The 25,999-nt window shown below is 47.3% G+C and overlaps 1 protein-coding gene across 4 annotated transcripts in view; it reads right to left on the bottom strand.

The window, feature by feature from the left end:
• LOC149334468 (endothelin-converting enzyme 1-like) overlaps positions 1-25,999 on the bottom strand; it is a 369,834-nt gene that overhangs the window by 265,958 nt on the left and 77,877 nt on the right. The window contains exon 3 of one of the 4 annotated variants that reach the window (XR_016284744.1): positions 4,159-6,209. The exons of the other annotated variants lie outside the window; for them this stretch is intronic. The gene's annotated coding sequence lies outside the window, so the exon portion shown is untranslated. Of the gene's footprint in view, positions 1-4,158; positions 6,210-25,999 lie in introns of those variants that run through there. 4 annotated transcript variants of the gene reach the window in all.

Here is a 25,999-nt window from a genome sequence, read left to right on the forward strand (position 1 = left end):
TGATGGGGGCATTTTTAAGGAACCCCCCTTGGCTAATGGCTATATGAGACCAAGCCTTCAGCGTTCATATTTCTACTTGTTTCCAGCACACCCCTTCCATTGTTCTCATGGCAGTTGTGGACAGCCAATACCTCCTCCGGCTTGTTGATGTGGTTGCACCTGGGAGGCTAAGTGATGGGGGCATTTTTAAGGAACCCCCCTTGGCTAATGGCTATATGAGACCAAGCCTTCAGCGTTCATATTTCTACTTGTTTCCAGCACACCCCTTCCATTGTTCTCATGGCAGTTGTGGACAGCCGATACCTCCTCCGGCTGGTTGATGTGATTGCACCTGGGAGGCTAAGTGATGGGGGCATTTTTAAGGAACCCCCCTTGGCTAATGGCTATATGAGACCAAGCCTTCAGCGTTCATATTTCTACTTGTTTCCAGCACACCCCTTCCATTGTTCTCATGGCAGTTGTGGACAGCCAATACCTCCTCCGGCTGGTTGATGTGGTTGCACCTGGGAGGCTAAATGATGGGGGCATTTTTAAGGAACCCCCCTTGGCTAACGGCTATATGAGATCAAGCCTTCAGTGTTCATATTTCTACTTGTTTCCAGCACACCCCTTCCATTGTTCTCATGGCAGTTGTGGACAGCCAATACCTCTTCCGGCTTGTTGATGTGGTTGCACCTGGGAGGCTAAGTGATGGGGGCATTTTTAAGGAACCCCCCTTGGCTAATGGCTATATGAGACCAAGCCTTCAGCGTTCATATTTCTACTTGTTTCCAGCACACCCCTTCCATTGTTCTCAAGGCAGTTGTGGACAGCCAATACCTCCTCCGGCTGGTTGATGTGGTTGCACCTGGGAGGCTAAGTGATGGGGGCATTTTTAAGGAACCCCCCTTGGCTAATGGCTATATGAGACCAAGCCTTCAGCGTTCATATTTCTACTTGTTTCCAGCACACCCCTTCCATTGTTCTCATGGCAGTTGTGGACAGCCAATACCTCCTCCGGCTTGTTGATGTGGTTGCACCTGGGAGGCTAAGTGATGGGGGCATTTTTAAGGAACCCCCCTTGGCTAATGGCTATATGAGACCAAGCCTTCAGCGTTCATATTTCTACTTGTTTCCAGCACACCCCTTCCGTTGTTCTCATGGCAGTTGTGGACAGCCAATACCTCCTCCGGCTGGTTGATGTGGTTGCACCTGGGAGGCTAAATGATGGGGGCATTTTTAAGGAACCCCCCTTGGCTAACGGCTATATGAGATCAAGCCTTCAGTGTTCATATTTCTACTTGTTTCCAGCACACCCCTTCCATTGTTCTCATGGCAGTTGTGGACAGCCAATACCTCCTCCTGCTGGTTGATGTGGTTGCACCTGGGAGGCTAAGTGATGGGGGCATTTTTAAGGAACCCCCCTTGGCTAACAGCTATATGAGACCAAGCCTTCAGTGTTCATATTTCTACTTTCTTCCAGCACACCCCTTCCATTGTTCTCATGGCAGTAGTGCACAGCCAAAACCTCTTCCGGCTGGTTGATGTGGTTGCACCTGGGAGGCTAAGTGATGGGGGCATTTTTAAGGACTTCCCCATTGGCTAACGGCTATATGAGGGCAAGCTTGACCTGCCTCGTGCAGTCCAGCTGCCACACTCGGAGAAGGTCTGCCCTCATGTATTCATCGGCGATGAGGGCTTCCAGTTGCGCCCAGATTTTATGTGGCCACTGCCACGGAGCCACACTGATACTGAAGAAGTGGTATTCAACTATCGTCTCAGCCATGCAAGGTATTTATAACAATGCAATTTCACTCCTTTCAGTGGGCTTTTCATGTAGTGTGGTGGCATTTTTTCTTAACCTTGGTCAAGTAAGAACATAATAGGAAATTCAGCTGGTGCTGTTTTGGCTTCATTTTATTGCCGGTTATTACAGACATGCTGGCTTGCAATATTTTCAAATTAATCTGTGTAAAGATATAGTGATGTGCCTTTCGAAGCACGAGCTTGGATGCGTGCAGGATTTTGGTGTGGGATGCTCTGAGGTCGTCTTCAAAACAAAGACAGCAGTCGAATGCTTCTGAGCACATGTGGTTCGCACGAACGAACATGAAATTAGGTTCGAGTATCGAGGGGTGTGTGCAAAAGTTGTGCACGTTTTTTTTTTGAGCTGGACGAGAAGGAATCCCTTCTCACAAAGGAGTCTGAGGTGTTTGGCAGGATTCTTGTTAGGACAATGGAATGTGTTTCCGGGTTCCCAGACGTGCCTGAGGTGTTGTTTGGATCTGCATAGGTATGATTCAGCCGGTTCCCAGCCTGCTAAAAGTTGTGCAGTGCAGTGCGAGTGTGAGATGGAGGGCCACATCTCTGCCAGGTGTATGGCATGAAGTGGCACGATTTGTGCGACGCACCCTGTCCAAGTTTCAGCGGAGAGCACCGTGTTGCCGATTGCACTGCACGGACATATTCTTCTGTGTAACAGCAGTTTCCAAGGCGACGACAGCACCTTCAGATGCTGCTGCACCTGTTTCAAGTCCTCCCAGCGAAAGCATGGAAGCAACCCTCAACGAGAATTCCTCTGTTGTGTCGGACGGGCGGGAGGTGCTGGCCAACACCAACTCCATCATCGTCGCCGCTGCTGCTTCTGCTGCCAGCAGCAGAGAGGGAGAACCTGCGAAGGCTACTCACAAAAGACGAGGTACCACAGGAGTGTACACGCCACAATGGCGGGGCAAACTTGCTTCGCCATTGCAATGAATGTGGCTGTTAACCTTTGTTCAGCAATGTCACGATTCTTGGTAGAGGTAAAGGAAAACAAGAGCGAGAAATCTTGGAAACGTATCATATCAGTTTGTCAGGCCATTATTGTATTAGCACAACCTCGGTGCGCTTACTCGAGAAAGAATTTGCTTTGATAGGTCGATCACGGTAGATGTGATATCGTGTGTCCTTTCCGCTCCGATTTGTGATGCTGCTGTTGCGCATGCTCTGCTCGCCTTGCTGGGACTATGTATTTTCTAATAAACTTCAGATGATAGTCCAGTCGTTGTGGTGTGTACACTCCTCTTGTCCCTCGTCTTTTGTGACCGTTTTTCTTTTCCATTTACAATGTACGAACTGGCCCACATTTCAATCCTTCAGCGAAGGCTGACACACCCGTCTTGGAGCCACGCCACCAACTGGTCGTGGAGGATAACATGCCTGCGCACACCACCGGGGGATCGCTCAGCTGCTGAACCTGCTGTGGTGCATGAGGGCGCCTTCCTTCCTGTGCGGGGCCACAAGCAACGTGGCCGCTAGCCTGCACATGGTGGCAACCTCACGGATAGCGCCAGATCGGGCCTGGAGTTCTCGGACAAGGCATCCTTGTGGGGATCCACATTGCCCCTTGCCTGAGGCATCTTCCCTCTCTCTTGTGGCCTACCGTGGCTCTCCCTAACGCCACCTAGAGGAAATTCTTCCAGGCCGGGGTGCTCCCGTGGCCACGTGACCATAAGTCATCGTTGTGGGGCCGTCATCACTGGCGCGGCAGCGGCTGCAGTGGCATGCTTGGATGCGCATCTGTGTTGCTGTCAAAATGCACGTGGTTGCTGAAAAACGTGGTCATTTGCTCGAATCATTATTTCTGTGCATGAATCAGCAATGGCAACTGACATCGGTGTTTATCGCGTGTTATGTGTGCCGAACAGGGCTGTGCAGAATTAGAAGCGAATGCAAAATGCCTGGGAAGTGTTGTGTGCTGCGGTGCAGTGGAAATTAGAAGACAGGCCCCAAGGTGCAAGTCTCCTCATTCCCTAAAGTTGACGAAACACGAAAAGCATGGATACGTACAATTCCAAGTGAAAACCTGGTCATGTCTACACGTTAAGAAATTTTCGATGCTTATTATTTTCCAAACAGGTTGCTTCTACCCATAGGGTTGCAAGCCTTGCTTAAAACTCTTGTGTGGCATGTAAAGGATAAATGCGTCACGCGTAGCCCGCGATGTCAGGTGGCTGTACTTATATTAGGATATATTTCTTTTGTTTCGGGGTGCGAGCGTCATTTTAAACCCTAAGACATTGTTAGAGAAGCATTCTGAAGACATAAAACTACGCAGGAGACAGGACACAGAAAAGATGCAGACAGGACACAGGACCTGTCTGCATCTTTTCTGTGTCCTGTCTCCTGCGTAGTTTTATTTCTTCAGATTGCCTTACCAACTAGCCTCTCATCACACACTTTTAGAGAAGCAAGCTATATTGCCCAAGCGCCCGGCCGCACAGTGACCGTGTCTCTCTCATGTTTGCGGCTTCGACCTGGTGCCGTACCAGTGGTAATCCCCGATTGCCCAAGCTACCTGTCCAGAGAAGGGACTAGATGAGAAGACCCAGAGAGCAAGCAAATGCCCTTAGATGCTGCAGCCCTTGAGAAGTGCTCACGGAGTCAATTATCACTGCCCAGAATGAGAATGAAGTAGACAAGTTTTGCGATTTATAAGCTTTGGCAAACTTCGTTCAAGGCAATCAGCTTATATTTTGGCACGTCACCAAATGCAATGAGCATGTCATTTTGGCCCACATTTGTAACGATGAGGCTCCTTGGATTAAATACTCTGTAGTTATAAAAACCAACCTAACTCTGACAGTAAACATCGCAAAAGCAGTAGTGAAGCGGCTCAGGTCCAAGGTGCTAGTTCCGTCAGAGGTTGACAGCAAACGACGGCTGCTGGACTTGCTTGAGGGAGTCAAGGAGTTCGACAGTGTCGTGAGTTCAAGTTCTCAAAACTGAGAAATGGGCATCTGCGAGACTGTTCTTTCTCTTCTCGGCCATTCAACTACTCACCTATCAAGTGCAGCTAAAGTCAGCAAAAAAAACGATGGCGCTACTCTGCTGACTTCATGGTTTACTGCTGCATACTGTTTACAATATCGCCTCATGCATAACAAGTACATGCGCAGTCACGGGAACATCATCCTGCCACACCCAAGGACCATTGGGTCAATACATTCATCACTCGGGATGAACCCCCAGTTACAGCAGCAAGACGGCACATTCCTCTGCCACATGGCCAAGAAGAAATCCAAGTTGAATAAGCAGCAAAGCTACGTATAAGGTAGGCAGATCACTGGTATCGCGTCGAACAACACAGAAACAGCAAACAGAGCACTTGTATTTATACTACACAGCCTCATTTGCAAGTTTAAGTAGGTAGCACACATTGTACCCGTGCATAAGGCTAATGGGGAATTCCTGCACAAGGTTTCGGAAGACGTCATTTGTGCCTTAGAAAAAAAAATTGGATACAAAGTCATGTGCGTTGTGACTGACAACACTGAAAATCGAAGCACAATGATGCCTTTTAAGTACTCTGTGACCAAGACCCCCCAAGCCACACCAAAAATCACTGACAAATGATTTCGTTTTTCCGCACCCATCAGAACCCCACTGGCCATTGTTCTTTGTCATTGACCCAGTAGACTTACTGAAGTGCGTGTGCAACAACTGGTTAAAACAAATTCACCAGTGTTTCTGGTAGCCTGAGTCTGAACCAAGCACAATGGCGGAGCGTTTTTTAAGACCATCAAAGACACATATAATTTAGAGAGCGAGTAGTTACTCCAGTACGGCTGCACTTTGTACAGGAAAGCTGTTTCTCCCACAGACATTGAGAAACAGAATGTTAAACTTGCTCTGCAAATATTCAGTGAGCCCGGACTGAACACACTTCGAGTGACTGGAGCCAAGCACAACCTCAAACACCACGAAGAAACCGCCAGATTCATAGACATAATCATAAAATGGTGAAAAGTTGTCAGCGTCAAAGCTCCTTTCAAAGGACTGAGACTAGGGGATGAATATCAAAAACCCATCTACCCTTCTCCATTCGACTCGAGGCTTTCCTTTTTCAGGTCAGACTAGTGTGCCTAGTTGTGACAACAACACGCTGAAACACAAGAACGTTTCATTTCATCCACTCCCTTGGGTCTGCCGGAGCTGTTTTACAAAACACATGTCTTCTTTCAGACCAGCTTGATTTATTACGGAGATCGACCAGATTTATTGCAAGTCAAAGACAACTCTTTGGCAAACAAAACTGACGCAATAGTCTGCTGGGATGGACAAAAAGGTGGTCTGGAGGGATTGAGACAAAAGGGATGGAGTGCTCTCAATCTTCTTGTCATCCTACGAGAGGCCAAAATCGGAAACACATTGGTCAAAACCTTGGCCCAAGGAGACAATCAAGTGATCTGCGAATGAAAGAGAAAAAAGGAGTTGGTGAGAAGAATCAAGTGACAAAAAAGTGCTGGTCGCTTCTCTTTGTGGCAACCTTCTAAGCACCACTGGATACGCGGAGCCCGCCTCAACGCAAGTGGTTATATGGACCGGCTGCCAACGATTTTCCCCCATAAAGTCATCACGCAAGTACCTCCTTCCTTTAATACCGGTAAGTATATATCTTCAGAATCCCCGAGGAGATTGCAATGGAAGAAATCGCCCCAAGGATCTTGGTTCAGAATGACATGCAATGTGCAGAAGAAGATGCTAAGGTTGTCTACGAGAGGGAAGGCAAGTTCGGCAAAACAGTGGTATTGGAACTCACAAAAAGGGCTCTGAGGCCTTCAGGGGGCGCACAGATATCCACATTCAGTGGATGAAATGTCCACTATATGACGCAACGTATGTGCCGAAATGCAAATGCTGCGCACGCATTGGACATACAGAGCGATTCTGTAGTAATCCAAGAAGGTGTATTGATTGCGGAGGAGATCACCATGTCCGGCAGTATATATCTTCAGAAGGTTATCGCATATCATAACTTCAGTCGCGAAAAGCAAAAAGACGAGCTCCCAAGCTGCCTCTGCCAGCCCCGTGCTCCTTCTGAACACACTCCACAAAGCCGTGCCACGTGACTCTCAGAGGGGCGGACGCCAAGGCATCCACCTCTTGTGGCCGGTAAGGCCCCCCTGAAAGGCCACCAAAGCCATGGCAAAAACAAATGAATTAAAAGAAATAATATGAAAATAAAATAAAAAATTCGAGAAAGAGCGCCCCTCAGACACGCCTGCGAACATAATTTGGGAGCGCGGCACTGACAACGCTGACCACCCTAATTAAGCGGGCGCATGATCAGCGGTCTGCCAGCAAAAGTTCGCCAAGCGGCCGACGCACCGACACCCACCGGAGATGGAAGCCGGGCCACAATATCCAGCGTCAGCGTACAAGAAGTTGGCAAACTGCCATTCATGACCTGAGAGGGAACCTGCCATGTGCGCTCCACCCCATTCTTATTCTTATAGTTACTTCCCTCTCATGATCCAGATCAGCGGTGACTACCTGCCCTAAGTAGACGCATTCCTTTACTACTTCCAGTGACGGTCCCGTCGGGGGTGCGCACAACTTTCCGAAATGGTCAATTGGGAGCTGCAGCAAATGCCAGCAGCCACACCAAGCGGAAAATTCAACACTGTTGTGACCGAACAGGCGCTGTGATGACTTTCTGCTGGCCCTGTGCCAGTACCAGTTAGTGAGTAACCTGAGCGAGAGCGAGAATCTGAGATGAGTTCTCCCTGTCGCACTCGTTGATCAAGCCGCCCGGTGGCACCAGTTGGTTGGCCACACAGCGGGCAACATGGCTGATTTTTGACGCTTGTTCAGGGAGGAGTTCCTTCCATACGATTACAAGCTGCGTATGCGATGAGAGCTCGAGATGCGGACACAGGACCCAGATGAATCGCTTGTCGAGTTCGTACGAGCAATGCAAGAACTGTATGAACATGCAGACCCAGGAGCTCCGAGTTCGTGTCATCCGACAAAGCCACCCAACCTTTTCCCTCTACTTGAGGGGCTGCAGATGCAGTGATTTGAACAAAGAGAGAGAGAGAGACTCTTTAATGAAGAGCAGAGAATTTAGCCGGCGTTTCAATATCGCTGGCATGCTACTCTGCGTAGAGAGGGGAATTCGGGAGATAAAGACAGAAGGAAAGCAGCGTGGAAGAGGTAAAAATGCAGCCATGAAATTGGTACTAAGGATGCAATGGCGAGTATTGATGTAACCTATGGAATGATGGAGTGCATAGTCCCACAAATGGGCTGACGAAGTTCACTGCATGAAGAATGCATGAAGGTAACGTGCAAGTAAATTGAAAGCTTATCGAGATGTCCAATGTCTTTTAAATATGTAAATAGAAAGTTCATTGCAAGTCTCTCTTGCCTAAGGCAGGCTAAGGGACCTAAAACTTTGTCCATTGTTAGGGGCACTGGGCAGAGCTTCTGCATCAATGTTCATAGTACACACGCTCGTTAGCATACGCAGGGCACTCAAGCAAGATATGTTCCACAGTTTCTGTCGAGGCACAGTTGTCACAAACTTGCCACTGAAGCGTGCAGAGTCCAGGCTCAAATTTCAGCGGCCCACAGATTACCGGCCCCCACTGCCGGCTCAGGAGTGCCTAGAGCCAACAAGTGCATGGAGTGGCGTCGCAGCGATAAGGGGTGAGATCACTCCCATGGCAGGTGTGTTCACAAACGAGCGGATGCCGTTCGAAATACCGGACTATCTGTCCAGAAACTGTATTTGGTCCTAACGCCTGCAGGGAGATAATGAGTTTGCCATCTTGCCTCTTTGCAATACCTAGCAATCGGCTGGAAACGGAAGTAAAACTGCTTCAGACTGTGTTCGCTGCAACTGAGACCAGTTCCGCCACGAGCTTCCGGTACGAAGTGCTGGCACTCAGGGACGCTGCTGGTGTATGCCCCTTCGCAGCACTCACCACAAGAGCTATCACGATCCTAACACTTCTGGTTTCGAATGCCGAAGCAGAGAGAGTGTTTTCCCAGGTTGCCTTGACCACAACAGAACTCTGGAATAAGATGAAACTTGACCTTCTAGAGTCAATCTTGAAAATCAAGTTTGGCCTTCGTCTTTAGCAGAAGACAACATCAATCTACGTTGTTCCGGAGGAAGTGCTACGCAAAATAACTGCGAACTATTCCGGGGCTTCCAGTATCTATCAGCAGTTTCTCCCTCTCCCATGAAGCAGGAGAAGTTTTGCAGCCGTGTGCTAATATTAACGGCAGAGAGGCTGATGTGACGATGTGCCATAAATTCTGCTAGCACAATTTACCTTGTTTGCTTGTTCATTCATTATATGCCTCAGACGCATTTGGTAGATGCGCAGAGATAAAGTATGTGACAATAGAACGTAAAGGAGCGTTTGTATTATCACACTGATGTATAATCGCGGAAGGGCGCATTGCTCGGTTCCTATCAAGACTGCCGTTGTGCTGCCTTCAATAACAATTATGCGTTAGCGCAGAAACCCAAAAAATTCAAATGCGGGCAACATGACCAACTGGCAACTAATGATATTATACATAGAAATCAGTTTAGGTTAATTTGTGGGGTAAAACATCCCAAAGTGACTCTGGCTATGAGAGGTGCCGTAGTGGAGGGCTTCGGAAACTTTACAGCACCTGCTGTTCTAAACGTGCATTGACCATGCACAGTACACAGGAGCCCTGCATTTGGCCTCCATCAAAATGTGCCCGCATGTAAACAAATCAGACTGCAGACTATGCTTTCAGCGGTGGCGCTAGTGAGAGGTGCCGCCTGGGCGGGTGCAGCACACGGTAGCTCGATAAATATAATTGCATGGACTTGAAGAGTGCTTTATTCCATTGACCCACAAAAAATTAGTGTGCTGACTTTTTTGGTGAAATTTCAAATTATATGGCTACTTTTGGAGACTGGCCGTTATCTGGTGGCATTGACTGCACGACGGCGTTCGTTTCTTCGTGGCTGCCAGCGTGTTGTCTCGTTTATGGCAAGATGTGTTTCACTTCTGACACGCTAATGTGAGCGCCACACTTCGCAGGACAGATGAACTCCAGCGCAAAAAAAGCGAGGCAGTGTCACTGTTTCTTTCACCCCTGGCTGCACGTCCGACTAAGTGTCGTCAAGGCAGCAGGGTCAGCGTGTGCATCTCTTTTCTGTGCTGAAAGACCCTGCACGCTTCGAAGCTTGGCGACGAGCCATCCCCCGTGCCGACATACCTTTGGACGCGAAGTCGGTGCTATGTCTATGTCTATGACTATGAGCGTGCAGATGACCCTGCAATTCTAAATGCACTTGAGAACAGCTTTGCCGAATTCAGCGCACTGACCGATGTTCGTGAACTATGGTCCTGTTTCAAAAACATTGTAAATACTTGCGAAAAGAGATACGTTCCGCTTCGAAAAAAACGCATAAACAGGGAGTACCCGTGGATAACGCGCGAGATAATTCAACTTAAAAGAAAAATAAAACGACGGCGTAAAAAAGGAAACAAGAATGACATTGCAAGTCTTGTTAACTGCTTACAGAGCAAAATCCGAGACGCAAAAACTCGCTTCTTTGATTTGACGCTGCCTTCCTTCATGGCTCACAACCCTCATAAGTTTTGGCGCTACTTATCTGAAGAACAGTCAACTGGTTCCATCATTACAGATTTCAGCGACACCATAAGTAAACCTGATGACATTGCAAATGAATTCAATAAGTTTTTCCAGTCCGTTTTCACCAGAACAGCCTCTCACGCTTCTCTACCCGCATACACAATCAAGGAACCCATGACAGAACTAATCATTAGTGAAGATGGAATCCTTTCTCTTTTACAAACACTTGACACAAAAAAATCTCCGGGTCCTGATTCCATCTCGAACACATTTTTAGTCCGATACGCTGACTGGGTGTCTAAATACCTGCATAAAATTTACACAACATCTTTACAAACACTCGTAATTCCAGATGACTGGCGCTGTGCCAAAATAATTCCTATACACAAATCGGGTCCTAAAACTGAACTGAATAATTATCGTCCGATATCGTTAACAAGCACTAGTTGTAAAATGATGGAACACATTATTTTTAAAGCCATAATCTCATATCTAGAAAATAATAATCTCATTTATGAAAAACAACATGGTTTCAGAACAGGGCTTTCAACAGTAACGCAGCTTGCTGAAATTACTCACGACATCGCTAACACAATTAATGAAGGCTACCAGATAGATGCTATATTCTTAGACTTCTCTAAAGCGTTTGATGTTGTTCCTCACGATGACCTTGTAACAAAACTACTATCTTTTGGCATTGATCGAAACATTGTGTCATGGATTTCCTGCTATTTGCAGAACAGAAAACAATGCGTTAAAATAGGTGAATACGTTTCGCAAAACCTGGATGTGTATTCGGGTGTACCCCAGGGATCAGTACTTGCGCCTCTTTTGTTCCTCATTTATATAAATGATATTCATTCCTGTGTTAGTTCATCGATCCAGCTTCGCCTTTTTGCAGACGATTGTGTCGTATATATAGCTGTAAAAAAATCTGACGATCAAATTCTCCTTAACAATTCCCTAGAATCAATCCACGCTTGGTGTATGACCTGGGGAATGAAACTTAACGCAGATAAAACCAAAAGTATCACATTCACTAATAAGAAGCATCCTCTAAGTTTTACATACACACTTGGTGACACACAGGTTAAAAAATATGATCAGGTGAAGTATCTGGGGCTCATCCTAACATCTAACCTGCGTTGGGAGCCCTACATCAAATCCATTTGCTCTAAAGCTGAAGGTAAATTACATTATTTAAGGAGAAAGCTCCGTTACACGCCGGCCCATATTAAACTCAGTGCTTATAAAACTCTTATAAGACCTACCCTAGAATATGCGGATATAGTCTGGAGCCCCCATCAAAAAAGTTTAATCAACAAATTAGAGCGCATCCAAAAACTAGCAGTGAGGTTCGTCTATTCAAAGTATTCACGTCAAACTAGCGCTACCAGTCTAATAGTTCAGTCAAATTTACAAAGCCTGTCACAGAGAAGAATCATTTCAAGATTAAAGTTTTTGTTCCAACTTCTTCACGGTCACTTCAAAATAGCCAATTCACAATACTTACACCCGCCATTCAAACACTCGTCTAGGACAAACCATAGTAAAACACTTCGTCAACCAGTCAGCCGTGTAAATATCCACAGGTACTCCCTGTTTCCAGATGCTATATCATATTGGAATAAATTGCCTGAAGATGCGGTGAAGTGTACGTCCGTGGAACTATTTCTTAATTATATCGAAAAAATTGACTTTTCTGTTTAATTCTCTCCTGGTCATTTTGTGTTTGGGTCAGAGAACATCTCTGTATTTTTGAATTTTTGTTTTTACTCTGTTTGATCAATGATGCATTGTAAACACTCCTGCATGGGCCCGAAAAGGGCCTGCAGTATGTTCAAATAAATAAATAAATGTGAGCGTCATTTCGACGAGCAGTTTGCGTTGCTTCACACACGTGATAAACGGCGAAACTGTGCAGATTCTGCGAGAGCGGCCAGTGCTAAAACCCGACGTGGTTCCGACCGTATTCCCCGACGTTCCCAAATATCGCTCGAAGAAAGCGCCTAAGAAGAGGACATCAAGAACTTCAACTTGCAGTTTGCTTTCGAAGATCCGGCACCAGGTATCAAGCGTGTCTGCTTGTGAGGAACCAACAGACTCGTGCAGTGCAGAAAGCGATTGTAACCAAGTGCCTTTTTTGAACTCTCGAGATATTCCTGACGATCGCAAATGTGAACTTCCTGGCGCTTACTGGGATAGACACCTGATTGCTGGAGCCGACAACGTCACGGCGATTAGTGTGTGCGCTCTAGAAGGTGAGAACATATATTTTGAAAAGTATGTGCTTAATATAAAATGTAAAAACAGTTCAGGCTACGGCTTTTGTGCAAGCCACAAAAATCAGAAATGTTCACATTAGTGACATGGAAATGGCTGAAGAGTTGCTTCGCAACATGAACTCCATGATCCCATGCGGAGGATTTGGTAAAACTAGCGAATTTGAAGCAAACCCAAGCGCAAAGACAAGACCTTTGGTAGAAGAACTTTCAACTTATATTACCGTGGAGTTGCTCGAACAGCAGAGAGAGCCTGTACACAGTGCAAAAGCACCTTAGGAGACTGCTCCTTAATCAGGCATCCTACAGAAAAATGAAATTAAAAACCGAGGTCCAGTCGCTTTTGTAAAGGTTTGAAGCTGTGAACAGCACAAGCGAAAAGGCCCAGGCTAACTGTCCTTCGAGCCAAATTACGCATTGAGCAGTTGAAATTACGCATTGAGCGGAAGTTGAACTTCCGCTACATGATGACTTTCCGTTTGCGTCAGGACCCTTCACAGAGACTGTTTGGAGTCACCCGGCAAATGTCCGGATGCAATGGTCATCCAGCTTCCTCCCAATTTCTGATCTCTGTTAATGCTTTAAGCTTTCAGAATTTGGCTAAGTCAACGATAGGAAGCAATGTGCCATCAGGACTGCTAAGAAGTCCGCTGGGAGCTGAAAACAGAAACGACAGGCGTCTAGATGAGCTTCTGGACGTAGGGAACCTTGCCAAAGCACATGAAGTGCCAAGTGAATACGGCCACGGCATCCAGCATGCTGCCATGGTGGTGCAAGCAAGAGCGTTGCAAGCACCAAGTGTGCAGAGTGCAGCCAGCGGCTTCTATGAGCAGAGGACAAATCAGCTCTAGCTGAAGCATGCCTCACTGCTGCTGCTGACCGAGCAGGCCTGCTCTACCCATCAGCCAAGATCAATGCACTCGTGACCTCTCTTGAAAACACTTGCACTCACTGCTTTAGTTCAAGAGAAATCAACACTGACAGCATCATGGATTTGGTTTCCTTCCTACAGTTAAGAAAGCTGGCCCTTGTTGGCTGCCCTAACCACAGTATGTCCCTCATAAACTAAGTTATCACGTTTTGTATTCTTACTAGGCTCCACTTCTATGTCAAGGCCCAGAACCACAAGTGAAATGCTAAGCAGGAAATAATAAAAATGCTGAAACTTAGGAGTATGCTCTAAGTTGCATATTTTAACTTCCAAGGTCGAATGTCCTAGTTTTTTTTATTTAGCGGAAAGTGATATCCTTGCCTCCCCATTTCTTAGCGCTGAGTGATGCACCATCAGTGTTTAATGTTTTTCTTTCTAACTACACAGAAGCATGTGTAAATGTATCTTTTATTACCCTGAATTACCCTGAATGTTATGTGATGTGCAGCAGTTTGTTACTATCACAATGTGCAATAAATTTTTGACATGCTTTGTTTTGCTTGTTTGGAACACCATTCATGTTTTTTAGGAGCAAGCTGATGCCTCGTGTTGCTGAAACTAAAGGAAGTGGAAGACGCCGACCAAAAGAATGTGACCACACGGAATGCTCCCGCATGGGAGCCGAAACATTTCCATCCTGAATCTTTTGGTCTGTCTTCCACTTTCGTCATGCCCCATGCCGACCAGACGGAATTCTGTCAGTCCCTTCAATTCCTGAAACTGAGAGGATTCGCGAATAAAGCTTTAGTTACGCCGAGGTTCTACGCAGCAGAAGCATCAGGGTGGCAGCCAATTGATTTTAACGGTTTGGTTTATTGGGGTTTAACGTCCCAAAGCTACTCAGGCTATAAGGGACGCCGTAACGAAGGGCTCCGGAAATTTCAACCACCTGGGGTTCTTTATCATGCATTGACATCGCACAACACATGGGCACCTTGCTTTTTGCCTCCATCGAAAAGCGGCTACCGCGGCCGGGATTTGATCCCGCATCATTGGGCACAACACTCGGGCGCCCTAACCACTGCACCACCATGGCTTAAAATTGCATTCTGTCCACCGCAGTCACGTTCGACACGTTTAATGAGCTAAACCATTACTTTCAACAATATCACTGAAAGGCCCACACATTGCACGCATTGCAAGCTAGCCCGTGTATGCCCAGAGCCAGCGGCACGCACCAAGCATCACATTATGGCCAACAGCGCCACCTACGCCTGGCTGGAAATGGAGGGCCGGCTCCCATCTGCCGTTGGCGTCACCTCTCCCTTCTAGCCGTCATAGCCGCGCGGGTCGTGCCGGCACCATCTTGAATTCTCAAGAAGACCGCCCGCGCTTTCCTTTTCCACCACACTGACGTTAGCCGGTACTTCCGGTACTCTGGTAGAAGCACTTCGACAGGACGCTGGCAGATCTAACTACGGATTTTCGGTGGACATTGAGGAGCTGTTTTATTCAGTGCCGCACGAGGAACTTTTCTTGGCCATCCGTGAATGCACAGAAGTAGCTGGCGCAGTGGCTTTTCGAAACTCATGTGGTGTTTCAGTGGCTGGTTTTTTAGAGTTATTGAGCGTGTATTTGAATTCCATGGTAGTTAGTTTTGAGAATGAGTGCTATGTTCAAAAACGCGGGACATGTATTGGGTCTTGTGTCGCCCGTTTTATGCGAGATATTTTTAACTAAATTGACCGAGGCTGATCTTGACAACCATAGCATTGTGGGTATTTTCAGATATGCTGACGATTTTCTAGTCCTTCTACAACTAGATTTGAAAAATGATGTTTCTACGGTTGCTGACTCAGTCTTGGGGAAGTTTTTTGCTTGCTCCAAGACTCTGAATTTTGCCCTTGAACTACCACAGGACAACTGTCTACAATTTTTAGACCTAGTATTGTTTTTTACTAATGACAAACACCTTTGTTGGGCTTGCATGCCGCGTTCGAAACAAGCTTTGTTACCATTTGACTCATCTCATTCTAAGCTCGTAAAACGTGGCAGTGCATCTTCTTGCCTAAGATCAGCCCTTTCGAAGTCATGCAAGCACAGGGTCAAATCCAGTTTTGACCACCAGGTTGAACGTTTAGAGCGAGCTGAATTCCCGAGTTCAGTATTAGTTTCTGTAGCTGAGTCATTACTTAGACAATTTAGAAGGCTTGAGAGGGCCGTCATGTTCCTCACCTCACGCTGGCAAGAGAAAAAGGCCTCTTCGAGTCCTCCCATATGTGCACAAGCTATTGCACAATGTCAAAAGGGTGGCCAACAAGTTCGGAATTGATGTTGTTTTTACAGCTCCTTTGAAATTGTCCTGCCTGTGCGCCATGACCAGCAGGTGCCAGGGTAAGAGAGCAATGAAGAACAAATGTGTCACGAAACACCAAACACAGTTTGTGCCCTGCACTGTTGGAGTGGTGTATAAGGTTCCACTCAGCTGTGGGTCTGTGCACATAGGCCAGACAGGGCGCTGTCTCAATGACAGGCTCAGAGAGCACGCCAATTCCTTGGGCTCAAATGGAGGCTCAAACCTGTCATTGCATTGCCTTAAATGAAAACACTACATAGACAGGAATAAGAAGAAGAAACAGCAGTGCCGCCCTCTCCTCCGTTCTACGGTGGCTATCGGGAGAGCTTCCGATAGGGTGGTCCGGGAAATTGTGGAGGCCCTCGAGATATCTAGTATGGCAGGCTGCGTGAGTAAGGCATCGGTAGCCCTTCTCAAAAAAGAACTTGATTTTCTTCGCGACCGATAACCCAATTTCGTGTTCCTGCTTTCTGGGCATTTCCGCTGAGTTTGAATTGTCTTGTGCCAATCACTGATGCTATTTTTGCTGCACCAATGCACTCCCACACGTGTTGCACTGGATATTGCACGCTTGCGCCCTTTCTGCTTTTTAAGGCGATGTATCGTTTCTGAAAATACAGATGAAAGTTTGCGCTCGTGTGTGTGTAAGTGTTTCTCCCTTAGTCTTGTGTCATTCTGCGCAAAGTTTTCTTGAATATGCCACTTTGATCGCTGATCTCTCGGCCTTCCACCAGCACTGAGACATCTCTTTTCTTCCCTCAGCCAGCCTTGCACCCTTCCATTGTTGTGTGTTGCCGGACGTCTCAGCGTGCACTGCTGCATTCCATTGCTGCATTCGCGAGTGCCGATTAGGAAATGCCTTGTGATCATGATATCGAAATTTTTGCATGTCCTGCACATGCTGTGGAAATGATGGGTCACTGCTGTGTGCCAAACAGCAAAGTAAACTATGACAACGGGCCAAAAGTGCGTGTGTTTTCGTTCCCAAAAGACGCCTGCAGGTTTACGAGGGAGCGTGCTGTTCGCCACGGCAACATCAACATACGGACTCAGCTAGATTCTAAGGTACGCTGTGTCTGGACATCAAAGCAATCATTGAAAACTAATAATTTATCATGGTGCTAAAATATGGACAAGATGCGGTTTTAAAATTCATGAGATGCGAGATTCCCCCTAGACTGCTCGTATCAGTAAATATTATATCTCTTTCTCTTGTGTACCAGGCAGTATTCTTGTGTGGTTGAATAGATAGATTTTTAGAGTTCAGTGCGGGCATTCATGTCTTGGTTATTTAAATTTGCCTATGGATACGGTCAAATTCTGTAGAGAGCATATATACATTGAGATATTTTCTTACATGTTGATTCAACCTTTCGACACTATTTAGTGAGCGTAGTGTTTTAGTTAAAGAATGCTTAGCATATTTAGGCAATTGAAGCTATTCTTTGCATCTGCGGAATGAATAGAGGCGTCTATGACATGGGTGCAGCAAAAGGCAATACTTTGGTTCCCGAAGGACTTTTTCCTCCGGAGCTTTTCAGGTATGCAAGCTATATTTCAAACCCAAGTACCTCATGAACAAGTCAGTGTACACAGACGCTGCTGCCAATACAATAGAAGCACCCAAGGGCCTCACAAGGCTGACTCCAGATGCAGTACCCACGATTTTTCCGAACAGTCCTGTCGGACAGAAAGTCAGTGCGTCAGGAGCCGGAGGAAAAAAGGAAGCGCCTCGAACAGGTTCACTTATAAGAAGCCACACAGCTTTCAATTTCTGCGCATGAAGAAGAGGAGCGTGTCAACCACCCACCATCGTTTGAACACCTTCTCACACGGCTGGAAGATTTTCAAATCTCCAACTTCTGAAGAATAACAAAAGGGGGAAAGTGTGTCCTATTTGTGCACGTTGACGGCAGTGGAGGGCCACCGGAGGTTGAGCGTTCTGTAGCTGCCAGTGACCTCATGGAAATCGCAGCCTTTTGGAAGAAAGTCAAGCTCTCCACACATGCGGTCATGATTCCAACGAAAACTGATGATTTGCGCGTTCTTCAGTCTACCTTCAACACCGTGCAGGAATCCAATGCGCTGAACATGTTTCAGCGAAAAGAAAAACTGAAGACTTGTTTCAGTTTACTTTTCACCTTTCTGGATGACCTGGCGAGTGACAAGCTACTGCCACGAGAAAAAGTTGAAGTGGTCACTCTCCTGAAAGAGCAACTCCAATCAATTTGCAAAGAAGGAGGCGCCATAAGGTACTCTGCAGAGCTCCTTGTATTTTCCAGCCTTCTTTTTACAATTTCCCCCCATGCCTATAAATTCCTTTGCAGTTCTGGAAAAATGCCTTTACCACACCGATCAACATTAATCAGGGTATGCAGTCATTATATAATGCCAGTCCTGCAAAAGAGCAAAACGATGAGGGGTTCCTGCAATGCATAAAGAAGAGAGCAAACCATCTGAAGCCGCACGAAAGAAAGGTCACATTGATGGTTGACGAAATTCACCTTCAACAATATTTTGATTTCAAGGGGGGATCAGTGACTGGAACGGCGTCGAACTCTTCTGAAGCAGCAAAAACAGCACATGTCTTCATGACGCAATCCTTGCTGTCAGCCCACAAGGATGTTGCACATATTCTCCCCGTAGCCAGTATCGAGGCAAGTCAGCTGCACAACGTTCTTGTGAGAACCATTTTGGAATTGGAAAAACCTGGTCTCACGGTTATTGCTGTAATAATGGACAACAACGCTATAAACAGGAAGGTTATGTCGCTGTTTTCTAAACAGAACACCGTAGACATTGTTTATCAACATCCTGCTGACAATTCGAGACCACTTTTTTATGTTGTGGACTCAGTGCATTTGTTAAAGTGTGTAAGAAATAACTAGCTAAATCAAACCCTGGCACAAGCATTTTTTTATCCAGAATTAAACACAACACAGGGTCAATGGTACAAGTTAATGGTCCATTGCGAGATCTGCAACGCTTCCAAACAACAGTGCTTGTCAAAGTTTAGCTACGGGCTGACATACAAAGCTCTTCATCCGTCAAACAATGAGTGTCAGAATGAAAAGCTCGCTCTGAAGGTATTTAACCCCTTAGTGGTAGAGGCCTTGAGAACACGCGCAACTCAGCTTAGCTCGCTGTATGCAGCAGGCACCGCTACTTTCACTGAACTGATCAATAAAATAAGTGGTGTAGAGGGCAAGTTTGGCCGACATCACCGTCTCTACGAATAGAATTACGTTTCAACAGATATTTGAATCAAGATTAGGCTACAAGATTCCTTGACCTTGCCAGATATGAAAGAACTCTGCAAGCCATGTACGACACCTACTGACGAAGAAAGGCTTGTTGAAGAGTACAGAACTGAAATTACACAGAAACCCTCTCCACCAGCTATCACGTGTATCGCAGGATTCTGAGCCCATGTTGCACTGTATAAGATGCTTTTTTTGGTACTGTATTTCCAGAAATAAAACGTACAATAAACGGTCTTGCATGCGGACTATTCCTCGGTGTGTTGTTCTTCGCGGCCACGGCTGTGGTCGAGCTAGCGGAGCAGTGTTGGCCCCGAGTGCAGGGTCCATACCGCGCTAGAAACCCCACAACCTCCACCAAGTCCCAGCGTTGGCAACGTGCATCACAGGTGTTCAGTCAAACACGCCGCTCACGCAGTTTTTTCATGGTGTTATCACCCGCAGTTGCAGAAAATGTCACAGTCGTTCCAGCTACCTTTGTCGTCGCTAGACAATGAGCCCGCGCAACACAAGGCGGCACCATGATTCACGGCGGAATAAAAGTCTCTGCTAATGTCGCTCGTGAAGGAGCACTCACAAGTTCTCGAGTGCAAGAAAACAGACGTCACGTCTTTGGCAAAAAAAATCAAGTATGGAAGGAGGTGGCGAACATATACAACTCCCACCACAGTGTAATGCGGCGCGACTACCTGCACCTGGAAGGAGAAGAATGACAAGGGACAACGGCGGGAGTGCCACAAGACCGGTGAGCGCAGTTTGCCGATCACACACGATTGGCACATTTGGGCTGTGCTTGCATTTCGCTCGCCTGCATATTTTGTATCCATGGATTAACATGTGACAATTGAGTGCGCTAAGCATAAATACGGTTGTAAGCGCCAAGCGGTGGAATGCGTAACGTAAGGCACGCACGCATATGCGTGGCGTGCCCTACATACAATGGAAATCGCGCTTTGCCTCATAGTGTTGTTGAATGTCGGTCTGAGAATGCTTTCCGAGCACTGCTGTCGAGCCTGCGGCGTGCTTGAATGCTCACTTACTCTTTATCACCTTCTCTCTGTTTTGCATTGGTGCCACCAGTAAACTTGACATGTTTACACACAGTTGATAAAATAAAAAAATAAATAAATAGATGTGCTGTTTGCTTCTTTCTTCATGATTCCATGTGCTGTCTTTGCGAGCAGTAGCCAGGCTGCCATGAGAGTGTAAAAAGCGGGCTGGCGGGAAAGCGGCGACAACGTGGTCGCCAGTTATCAGATAACCTGCATGACATGAGCGCGCTCTATACCCCTCTGGGTCTCCCGACAGCATGAGAGGCGGAAAGAGTAGCCTTGTTGCTTTTTGGCAAACATGGTACATGGATCCTGTGTTGTTTGTGTCAACAGTTCTAGCAGCGTCATGCATAGAGAGCAGCCAGCCTTTACTGGTCTTTATTATTCTTTTGATTATCTAGGCATGCAAACAGCACGCAGCACAGGTCGGTGTGTACAATTTTTTGCATGCGAGCAGCTTACGGAGGCTAGTTTCCAATAAACGTGAGGAAACAGAAGTGGTGGAGGATAATTTCTAACTGGAATACTTTGTTTTTGAAAGCTGGCATGACTATGTCCTAAACAGCACCGGCTGCTACGGATCCTCTCGTCGAGCAGGTGGGAGCAGTGGCAAGCCAAATGGCCCTTAGAATTCGCACTGCATTTAGCTGCATTCAATTCAGCCGTGGTTTTCTGCTCCGCTGCAACCGGTTCACAATGCGCTGCACCAAAGCGCTCGATTCACAGCGCCCCCTGCACCATTGTCCGCGATTGATTTTGGTGCAGTCGTGGTGCCGTTTTGGTGCAAAGAACCGCAGCACCCTCAGACACGGAGGTGCAGGAAAATGGTGCACGTGTTTGATGGCGTAAGCAGATGACACGCGCAGCCGTCAAAACGTTTTGTTAACATCTATGGCCAACTAAAGGAAGTTTTCCCCGTGGTCGACGGATCCGCAGTCATTCTGCAACAAAATGGGGGAGACATCTACTCAACAGCATAATTTATTGTATTGTAACTGCGAAGCCTAGTTGTGACAGGGCGCCCATGTGCATGCGCGAGATGAAATGAACTTAATTTTTTTTTTTCAGACAGTGCAACAACTGTCTGTGTGAGATTAGCAGACAAAGAGGAAGGCGACACCCTGCGATAAGCATACAACTAAATGCTGCGGCAAGTTTGCAGCTCTCTAGCCAGTCTAGTGCATCTAGCCCTACTACAGAGTCAGCGCAAGGCGACGAAAAACCTTTGTGGAGCCGCTGGAGAACACTTTTCTTGATATGAACCTGCAAAGAGCTGAACCAACGAGGTGGGTTTAGGTACGGTAAAATTGCATTCGATTTGTATATGCATGTATTACAGAGTGTTTTCTTTCGCAGGTTCAGAAAAGAGCTGTGGAAGCGATTGAAAGAAAACCTCAACAAGGAAATTGGCTGCCAGCTGACTGTTCTGCAAAAATAGAACAAGTGGGAGTCACTTGAGCGAGTGAAGGGAAATAATGAGGAGTCTGGGCGTGAGTCCGCAAAGTGCGAGTTCGAAGAGTAAGTTTGTTTTGTTTTTTTATCTCATTCACGTCCTTCAAAAAAGCAAGAAAAATAATAAGCGCTAGCCTGATTGAGAGCTACTGTCAACGTTTTCCTGGTACCTTGTTTTTCAGTTTGGTTTTATTCGTTTTGAGGCTGCACTCTGCTACCACAAGCACTTTTAAACATGCACGTTTTGCCGTGTTGTAGCCTAGCTCTGAAGAAATTGGGAATTCTAATGTTGAAAACAACTGGGGACGTTCCTGCTTTCTTCATTTGGTCTTATGAATGGGGCATGTGCAGCAAATATTTTTTCTTAGTTGATACTGACCTTTCATAAACCCTAAATTTGTCACATATCACTTTTCTCGGTCATACCTCATGATAGGTTAAGGTACCATCACTGTGTCTAGCTCTGTTTACTCAAGCATCATTAAGCCGATTTACATTAAGGAGCTGCTGTTCCATTCCATTTTGTATATTTTCACAGGTGTTCCGAGTTGCAAGGCTTCTGCTGCACAACTTCAGAAGGCGCACAATACATAAACTAGCATAACTGGCAGCTTCATGTCGTCAAGTGCTGGTGCTTTACAAATGTGGTGTATGTTTAATATTTAGGAAGCTTCAAGAAGTTCTGGAGAAGGAGCACCATGTCTCCCCAACAGTGCTGTATGCTCCTGGGCAAAGGATTGCTCAAGAAGACTGCGAAAAGCCGTGAGTTGTATTTTGTGACCACAATAGTGGTGAACGCGGGCTTGTCAGATGTCCTGTGGTAGGCAAGCCCGCAAAAGCGCTATTTTCAAACGTATATGGCCTAATCTTTAACATAGATATGCCAAGAACGAAAAAATCAATACAATTTCATGTCCTTATGAGCATTTCGTGTAAGGTGAATTGAAAATGTGGCACTATTTTTGAAAAATGTAAGTCGCATAGTTTGGCATGTGTGTTGCATTTCTGAGCTGTAATGGGCATTAATACCATATAAATGCATGTAAGGGCCGCACTCGTGAATGAGGCTCACCTCATTTTCCCGACGGAAATGTTAAAAAAAAATAAATCCAAGTAAGGGCCGCACCCGAACTTTCCATGACCCAGGTGGGAATAGCCTTCTAAATGCACGCGCCGTGGCCTCTGCGATCAGCTCCAGCTGCGAACAACGGTGCACTGACCGCAGAGCACTTGATCGCAGAGGCATGCATGTGCACAAGAGCTTCCAAGCACCGTCCATGGATGGCGCCCGAGGCGCAGTCATCATCATTATCGTCAACTTTTCCCTCCGCCGCAACCTCCCACTTTCCAGATCGACATCAGTATCACCAGCTCCAGCCTTTTGTTGTTTTTGTGGCGTGTTAATGTGCTCGCTGTAGTCACCGTAGTTGTGGTGGTTGTGGCTTTCACGGGCAGCTGCCGCCGAGCGTTGCAGTTTTAGCATAATGGGCAAGCACCTTAATAGCTACACAGCTGGGAGTTAGCCCTCGAACATGGCAAGCGTGCGGCGGGCAGGAAATTCGACGTGGCCGAGGAGTGCGTCCGATGATCGTACAATCAAAAGGATGCATTGAGAAACACAAGCTGCAAAAAGAGCGCTTTCCGAGGCAAGCCATGCGAGTTTCCCGAACTGGAAGAAGAGCTGCTATGTGATGGAAGTACGGCACAACAGCTGCGCGTTGACAGCGGACATGCTGCGCGGCTTCTTTTGGGATGAGCGTGCACCAGAACACATCACCAGCTCAGAGTCTACATACTCCGCGAGTGACAATTGAACGCAGAATAAATGCTGCTCATTCCCTGATTGGTGTGTTTTTACTTAAAAAAATATTTTTTTTCGCACATCGCGTGTATGGGCCGTACCCCAAAAACTAGCCTTGAATCTGGAAAAAAAAGTGCAGCCCTTACACGCATTTATACGGTAGTAATGCTAATATTAAGTACTGAAAACAATGGGTTGAGCATTGCAAAATTTTTTTTGCAGCACACAAGAAAACGAACCGGAACCTGGGGCGCTGCCTCCGTCTACAAGTGTGAGCCAGGCGGGCCGGAAAAAAAAAAAGTGAAAAGACACCGTAGCAACACTGCTAGAAAAGCTGGATGACTTTCACAGGAAGTGTTGTGACCTTGCGATGCGACGGTCAAGGATGGGTGTTGGGCTCGACGCGCCTTCTGCAACGACGACAGTTGGCGCCAGAGGGGCTGGGTTACATGAATAACGGCCGCTTTCAGCACGCTGTGTGTGTGTGTATTTGTGTACGCATTTGCTTGCCGGTGTCCCGCTCTGGGAAGTGTTTTGGTCGCGTGCGCCCGCCGATGGCTCCTTACCCTCTCCTTCGAGGTCGAGAAACGGCCATCGCCCCCTCCTTCACGGCCAAGAGACACTGCTGGCTAACCTTTGCGGCAGACGTTATCGGCGGCTGCTGCGAAGGGAAGCGTGGCGGCGCAACCGGGGGACGGAGGCCCCTAAATTGGCTGTCGGCGGAAACGCATCTGTTTGGATTCTCAAGTTCGCTCAAAACCGACAGAGGACCGACAACAAACGGGAGTCCATCACGGTGCGGAACGGCTCCTACTTGACAGCGAGAATGTATATATCACCTTAGTTGCCGCCAAAGAACTCCTAATTCCACGGAACGATGGGTGAACAAAATACACAAATCGACCATCTGTGCGTGGGAGGACCGGCGAGAGTGTGAATGTCCCGCCTTTTTGTCACGGTGGGAGGACCGGCGAGAGGGTGATGTTCCGCTATTCTGTGGGCGGTTTTCGTCAAGGAATGCGATTGGCGATCTTCGAACAACCAAGTTTCCCCAGATAGGTACCTGGGGAATTGAGAATGTATAAAATGTGGTTTCAGTGTGCTTCTGGGAGGTGGGACTCCTTATAACCTGCTATGTAAATAAAATCGTCTATCTTTTCTGGCAGTAACTGGCTGCACCTTTGCTGGAGAAAAGAACTTCGGAGACCATCCCGAGGTACGAACCACATCGCTCTAACCTATCTGGCGCAGTCGACAGGATCTCCAACGATGGGCGAATGAGAACAGCAGCGGTGGACGGCGGACGACACTGGTGGCGTGGACGGCAGACCCGAGAATGTCACTGAGGAGCCAGTGGCCTGCCAAAGCGAGTCCCTCCAGACCTGTGGAAGAAGAGAGCATCGCGGAGCGACTCTTCAGAAGACAGGCGAGTGCCTCTTGGTTTCCTCTTGCTGGAGAAAAGAACAACTTCGGAGACCATCCCGAGGTACGAACCACATCGCTCTAACCTATCTGGCGCAGTCGACAGGGCCTCCAACGATGGGCGAATGAGAACAGCAGCGGTGGACGGCGGACGACACTGGTGGCGTGGACGGCAGACCCGAGAATGTCACTGAGGAGCCAGTGGCCTGCCAAAGCGAGTCCCTCCAGACCTGTGGAAGAAGAGAGCACCGCGGAGCGACTCTTCAGAAGACAGGCGAGTGCCTCTTGGTTTCCTCTTGCTGGAGAAAAGAACAACTTCGGAGACCATCCCGAGGTACGAACCACATCGCTCTAACCTATCTATGGACTCACCCTACTGCCCATTAATGTTTTTTTTTTTTTGCCATCTGTCAATATGTCTTCCATTTGTCGCTTCCCGCCAGATGACCTTCTGGCCGTGCCTCCCACGGGGAGCACCGCCGGGGGGCATCTGGAGGCTCGCGCTCTTGTCTTCCACCAATCAGGCATACGACAGTATGGACGCGGGGACACGCGGGAGTAACAGGGAACCAAGAGGCGGACAGGATAGCTCGAGGGTACACTTATTACCGAGCATCCAAAGTAGCCGACCTCGAGGGGATCGAACCTGTACGCCAAGATTATTCGGCGATACTAGATTACTAGAAGGGCTGCAGAAAGCGGTATCCACCACCGCACAACTCCCTTAGCAGAGAGAACTCTGTCGCGTGGAGGCAGCTACAGACAGACTCCTACCAGAACCTACACGTACTCAGCAAAAAAGTATCCCACACAATACAATGACAAATGCCCCTGGTGCCAAGAAACACCGACGCTGTATCACATAATGTGTGCATGCCAGGAGATAGACGTGGTACCCGTTGTACCAAACCCGAGTGCGGAGCAATGGGAGGGAGAGCTCTCCAGCGATCGCCGGGTCGACCAAGAAGGTCCGATTCGGCGAGCACTACTGGCAGCAGCTTCCAGCGGAGCCCTGGACTAAGGGCAATCTCACCCCCTCAGTACGTATCATCAAGACTAGATCACATTCATAAGGTTGGCATCCCTTTCTGCAGAACAAAAACTTTTT

The sequence above is a fragment of the Amblyomma mixtum genome, chromosome 8 (assembly GCF_055824585.1).
Source record: "Amblyomma mixtum isolate Tamu chromosome 8, ASM5582458v1, whole genome shotgun sequence".
In the NCBI taxonomy this organism is placed as follows: domain Eukaryota; kingdom Metazoa; phylum Arthropoda; class Arachnida; order Ixodida; family Ixodidae; genus Amblyomma; species Amblyomma mixtum.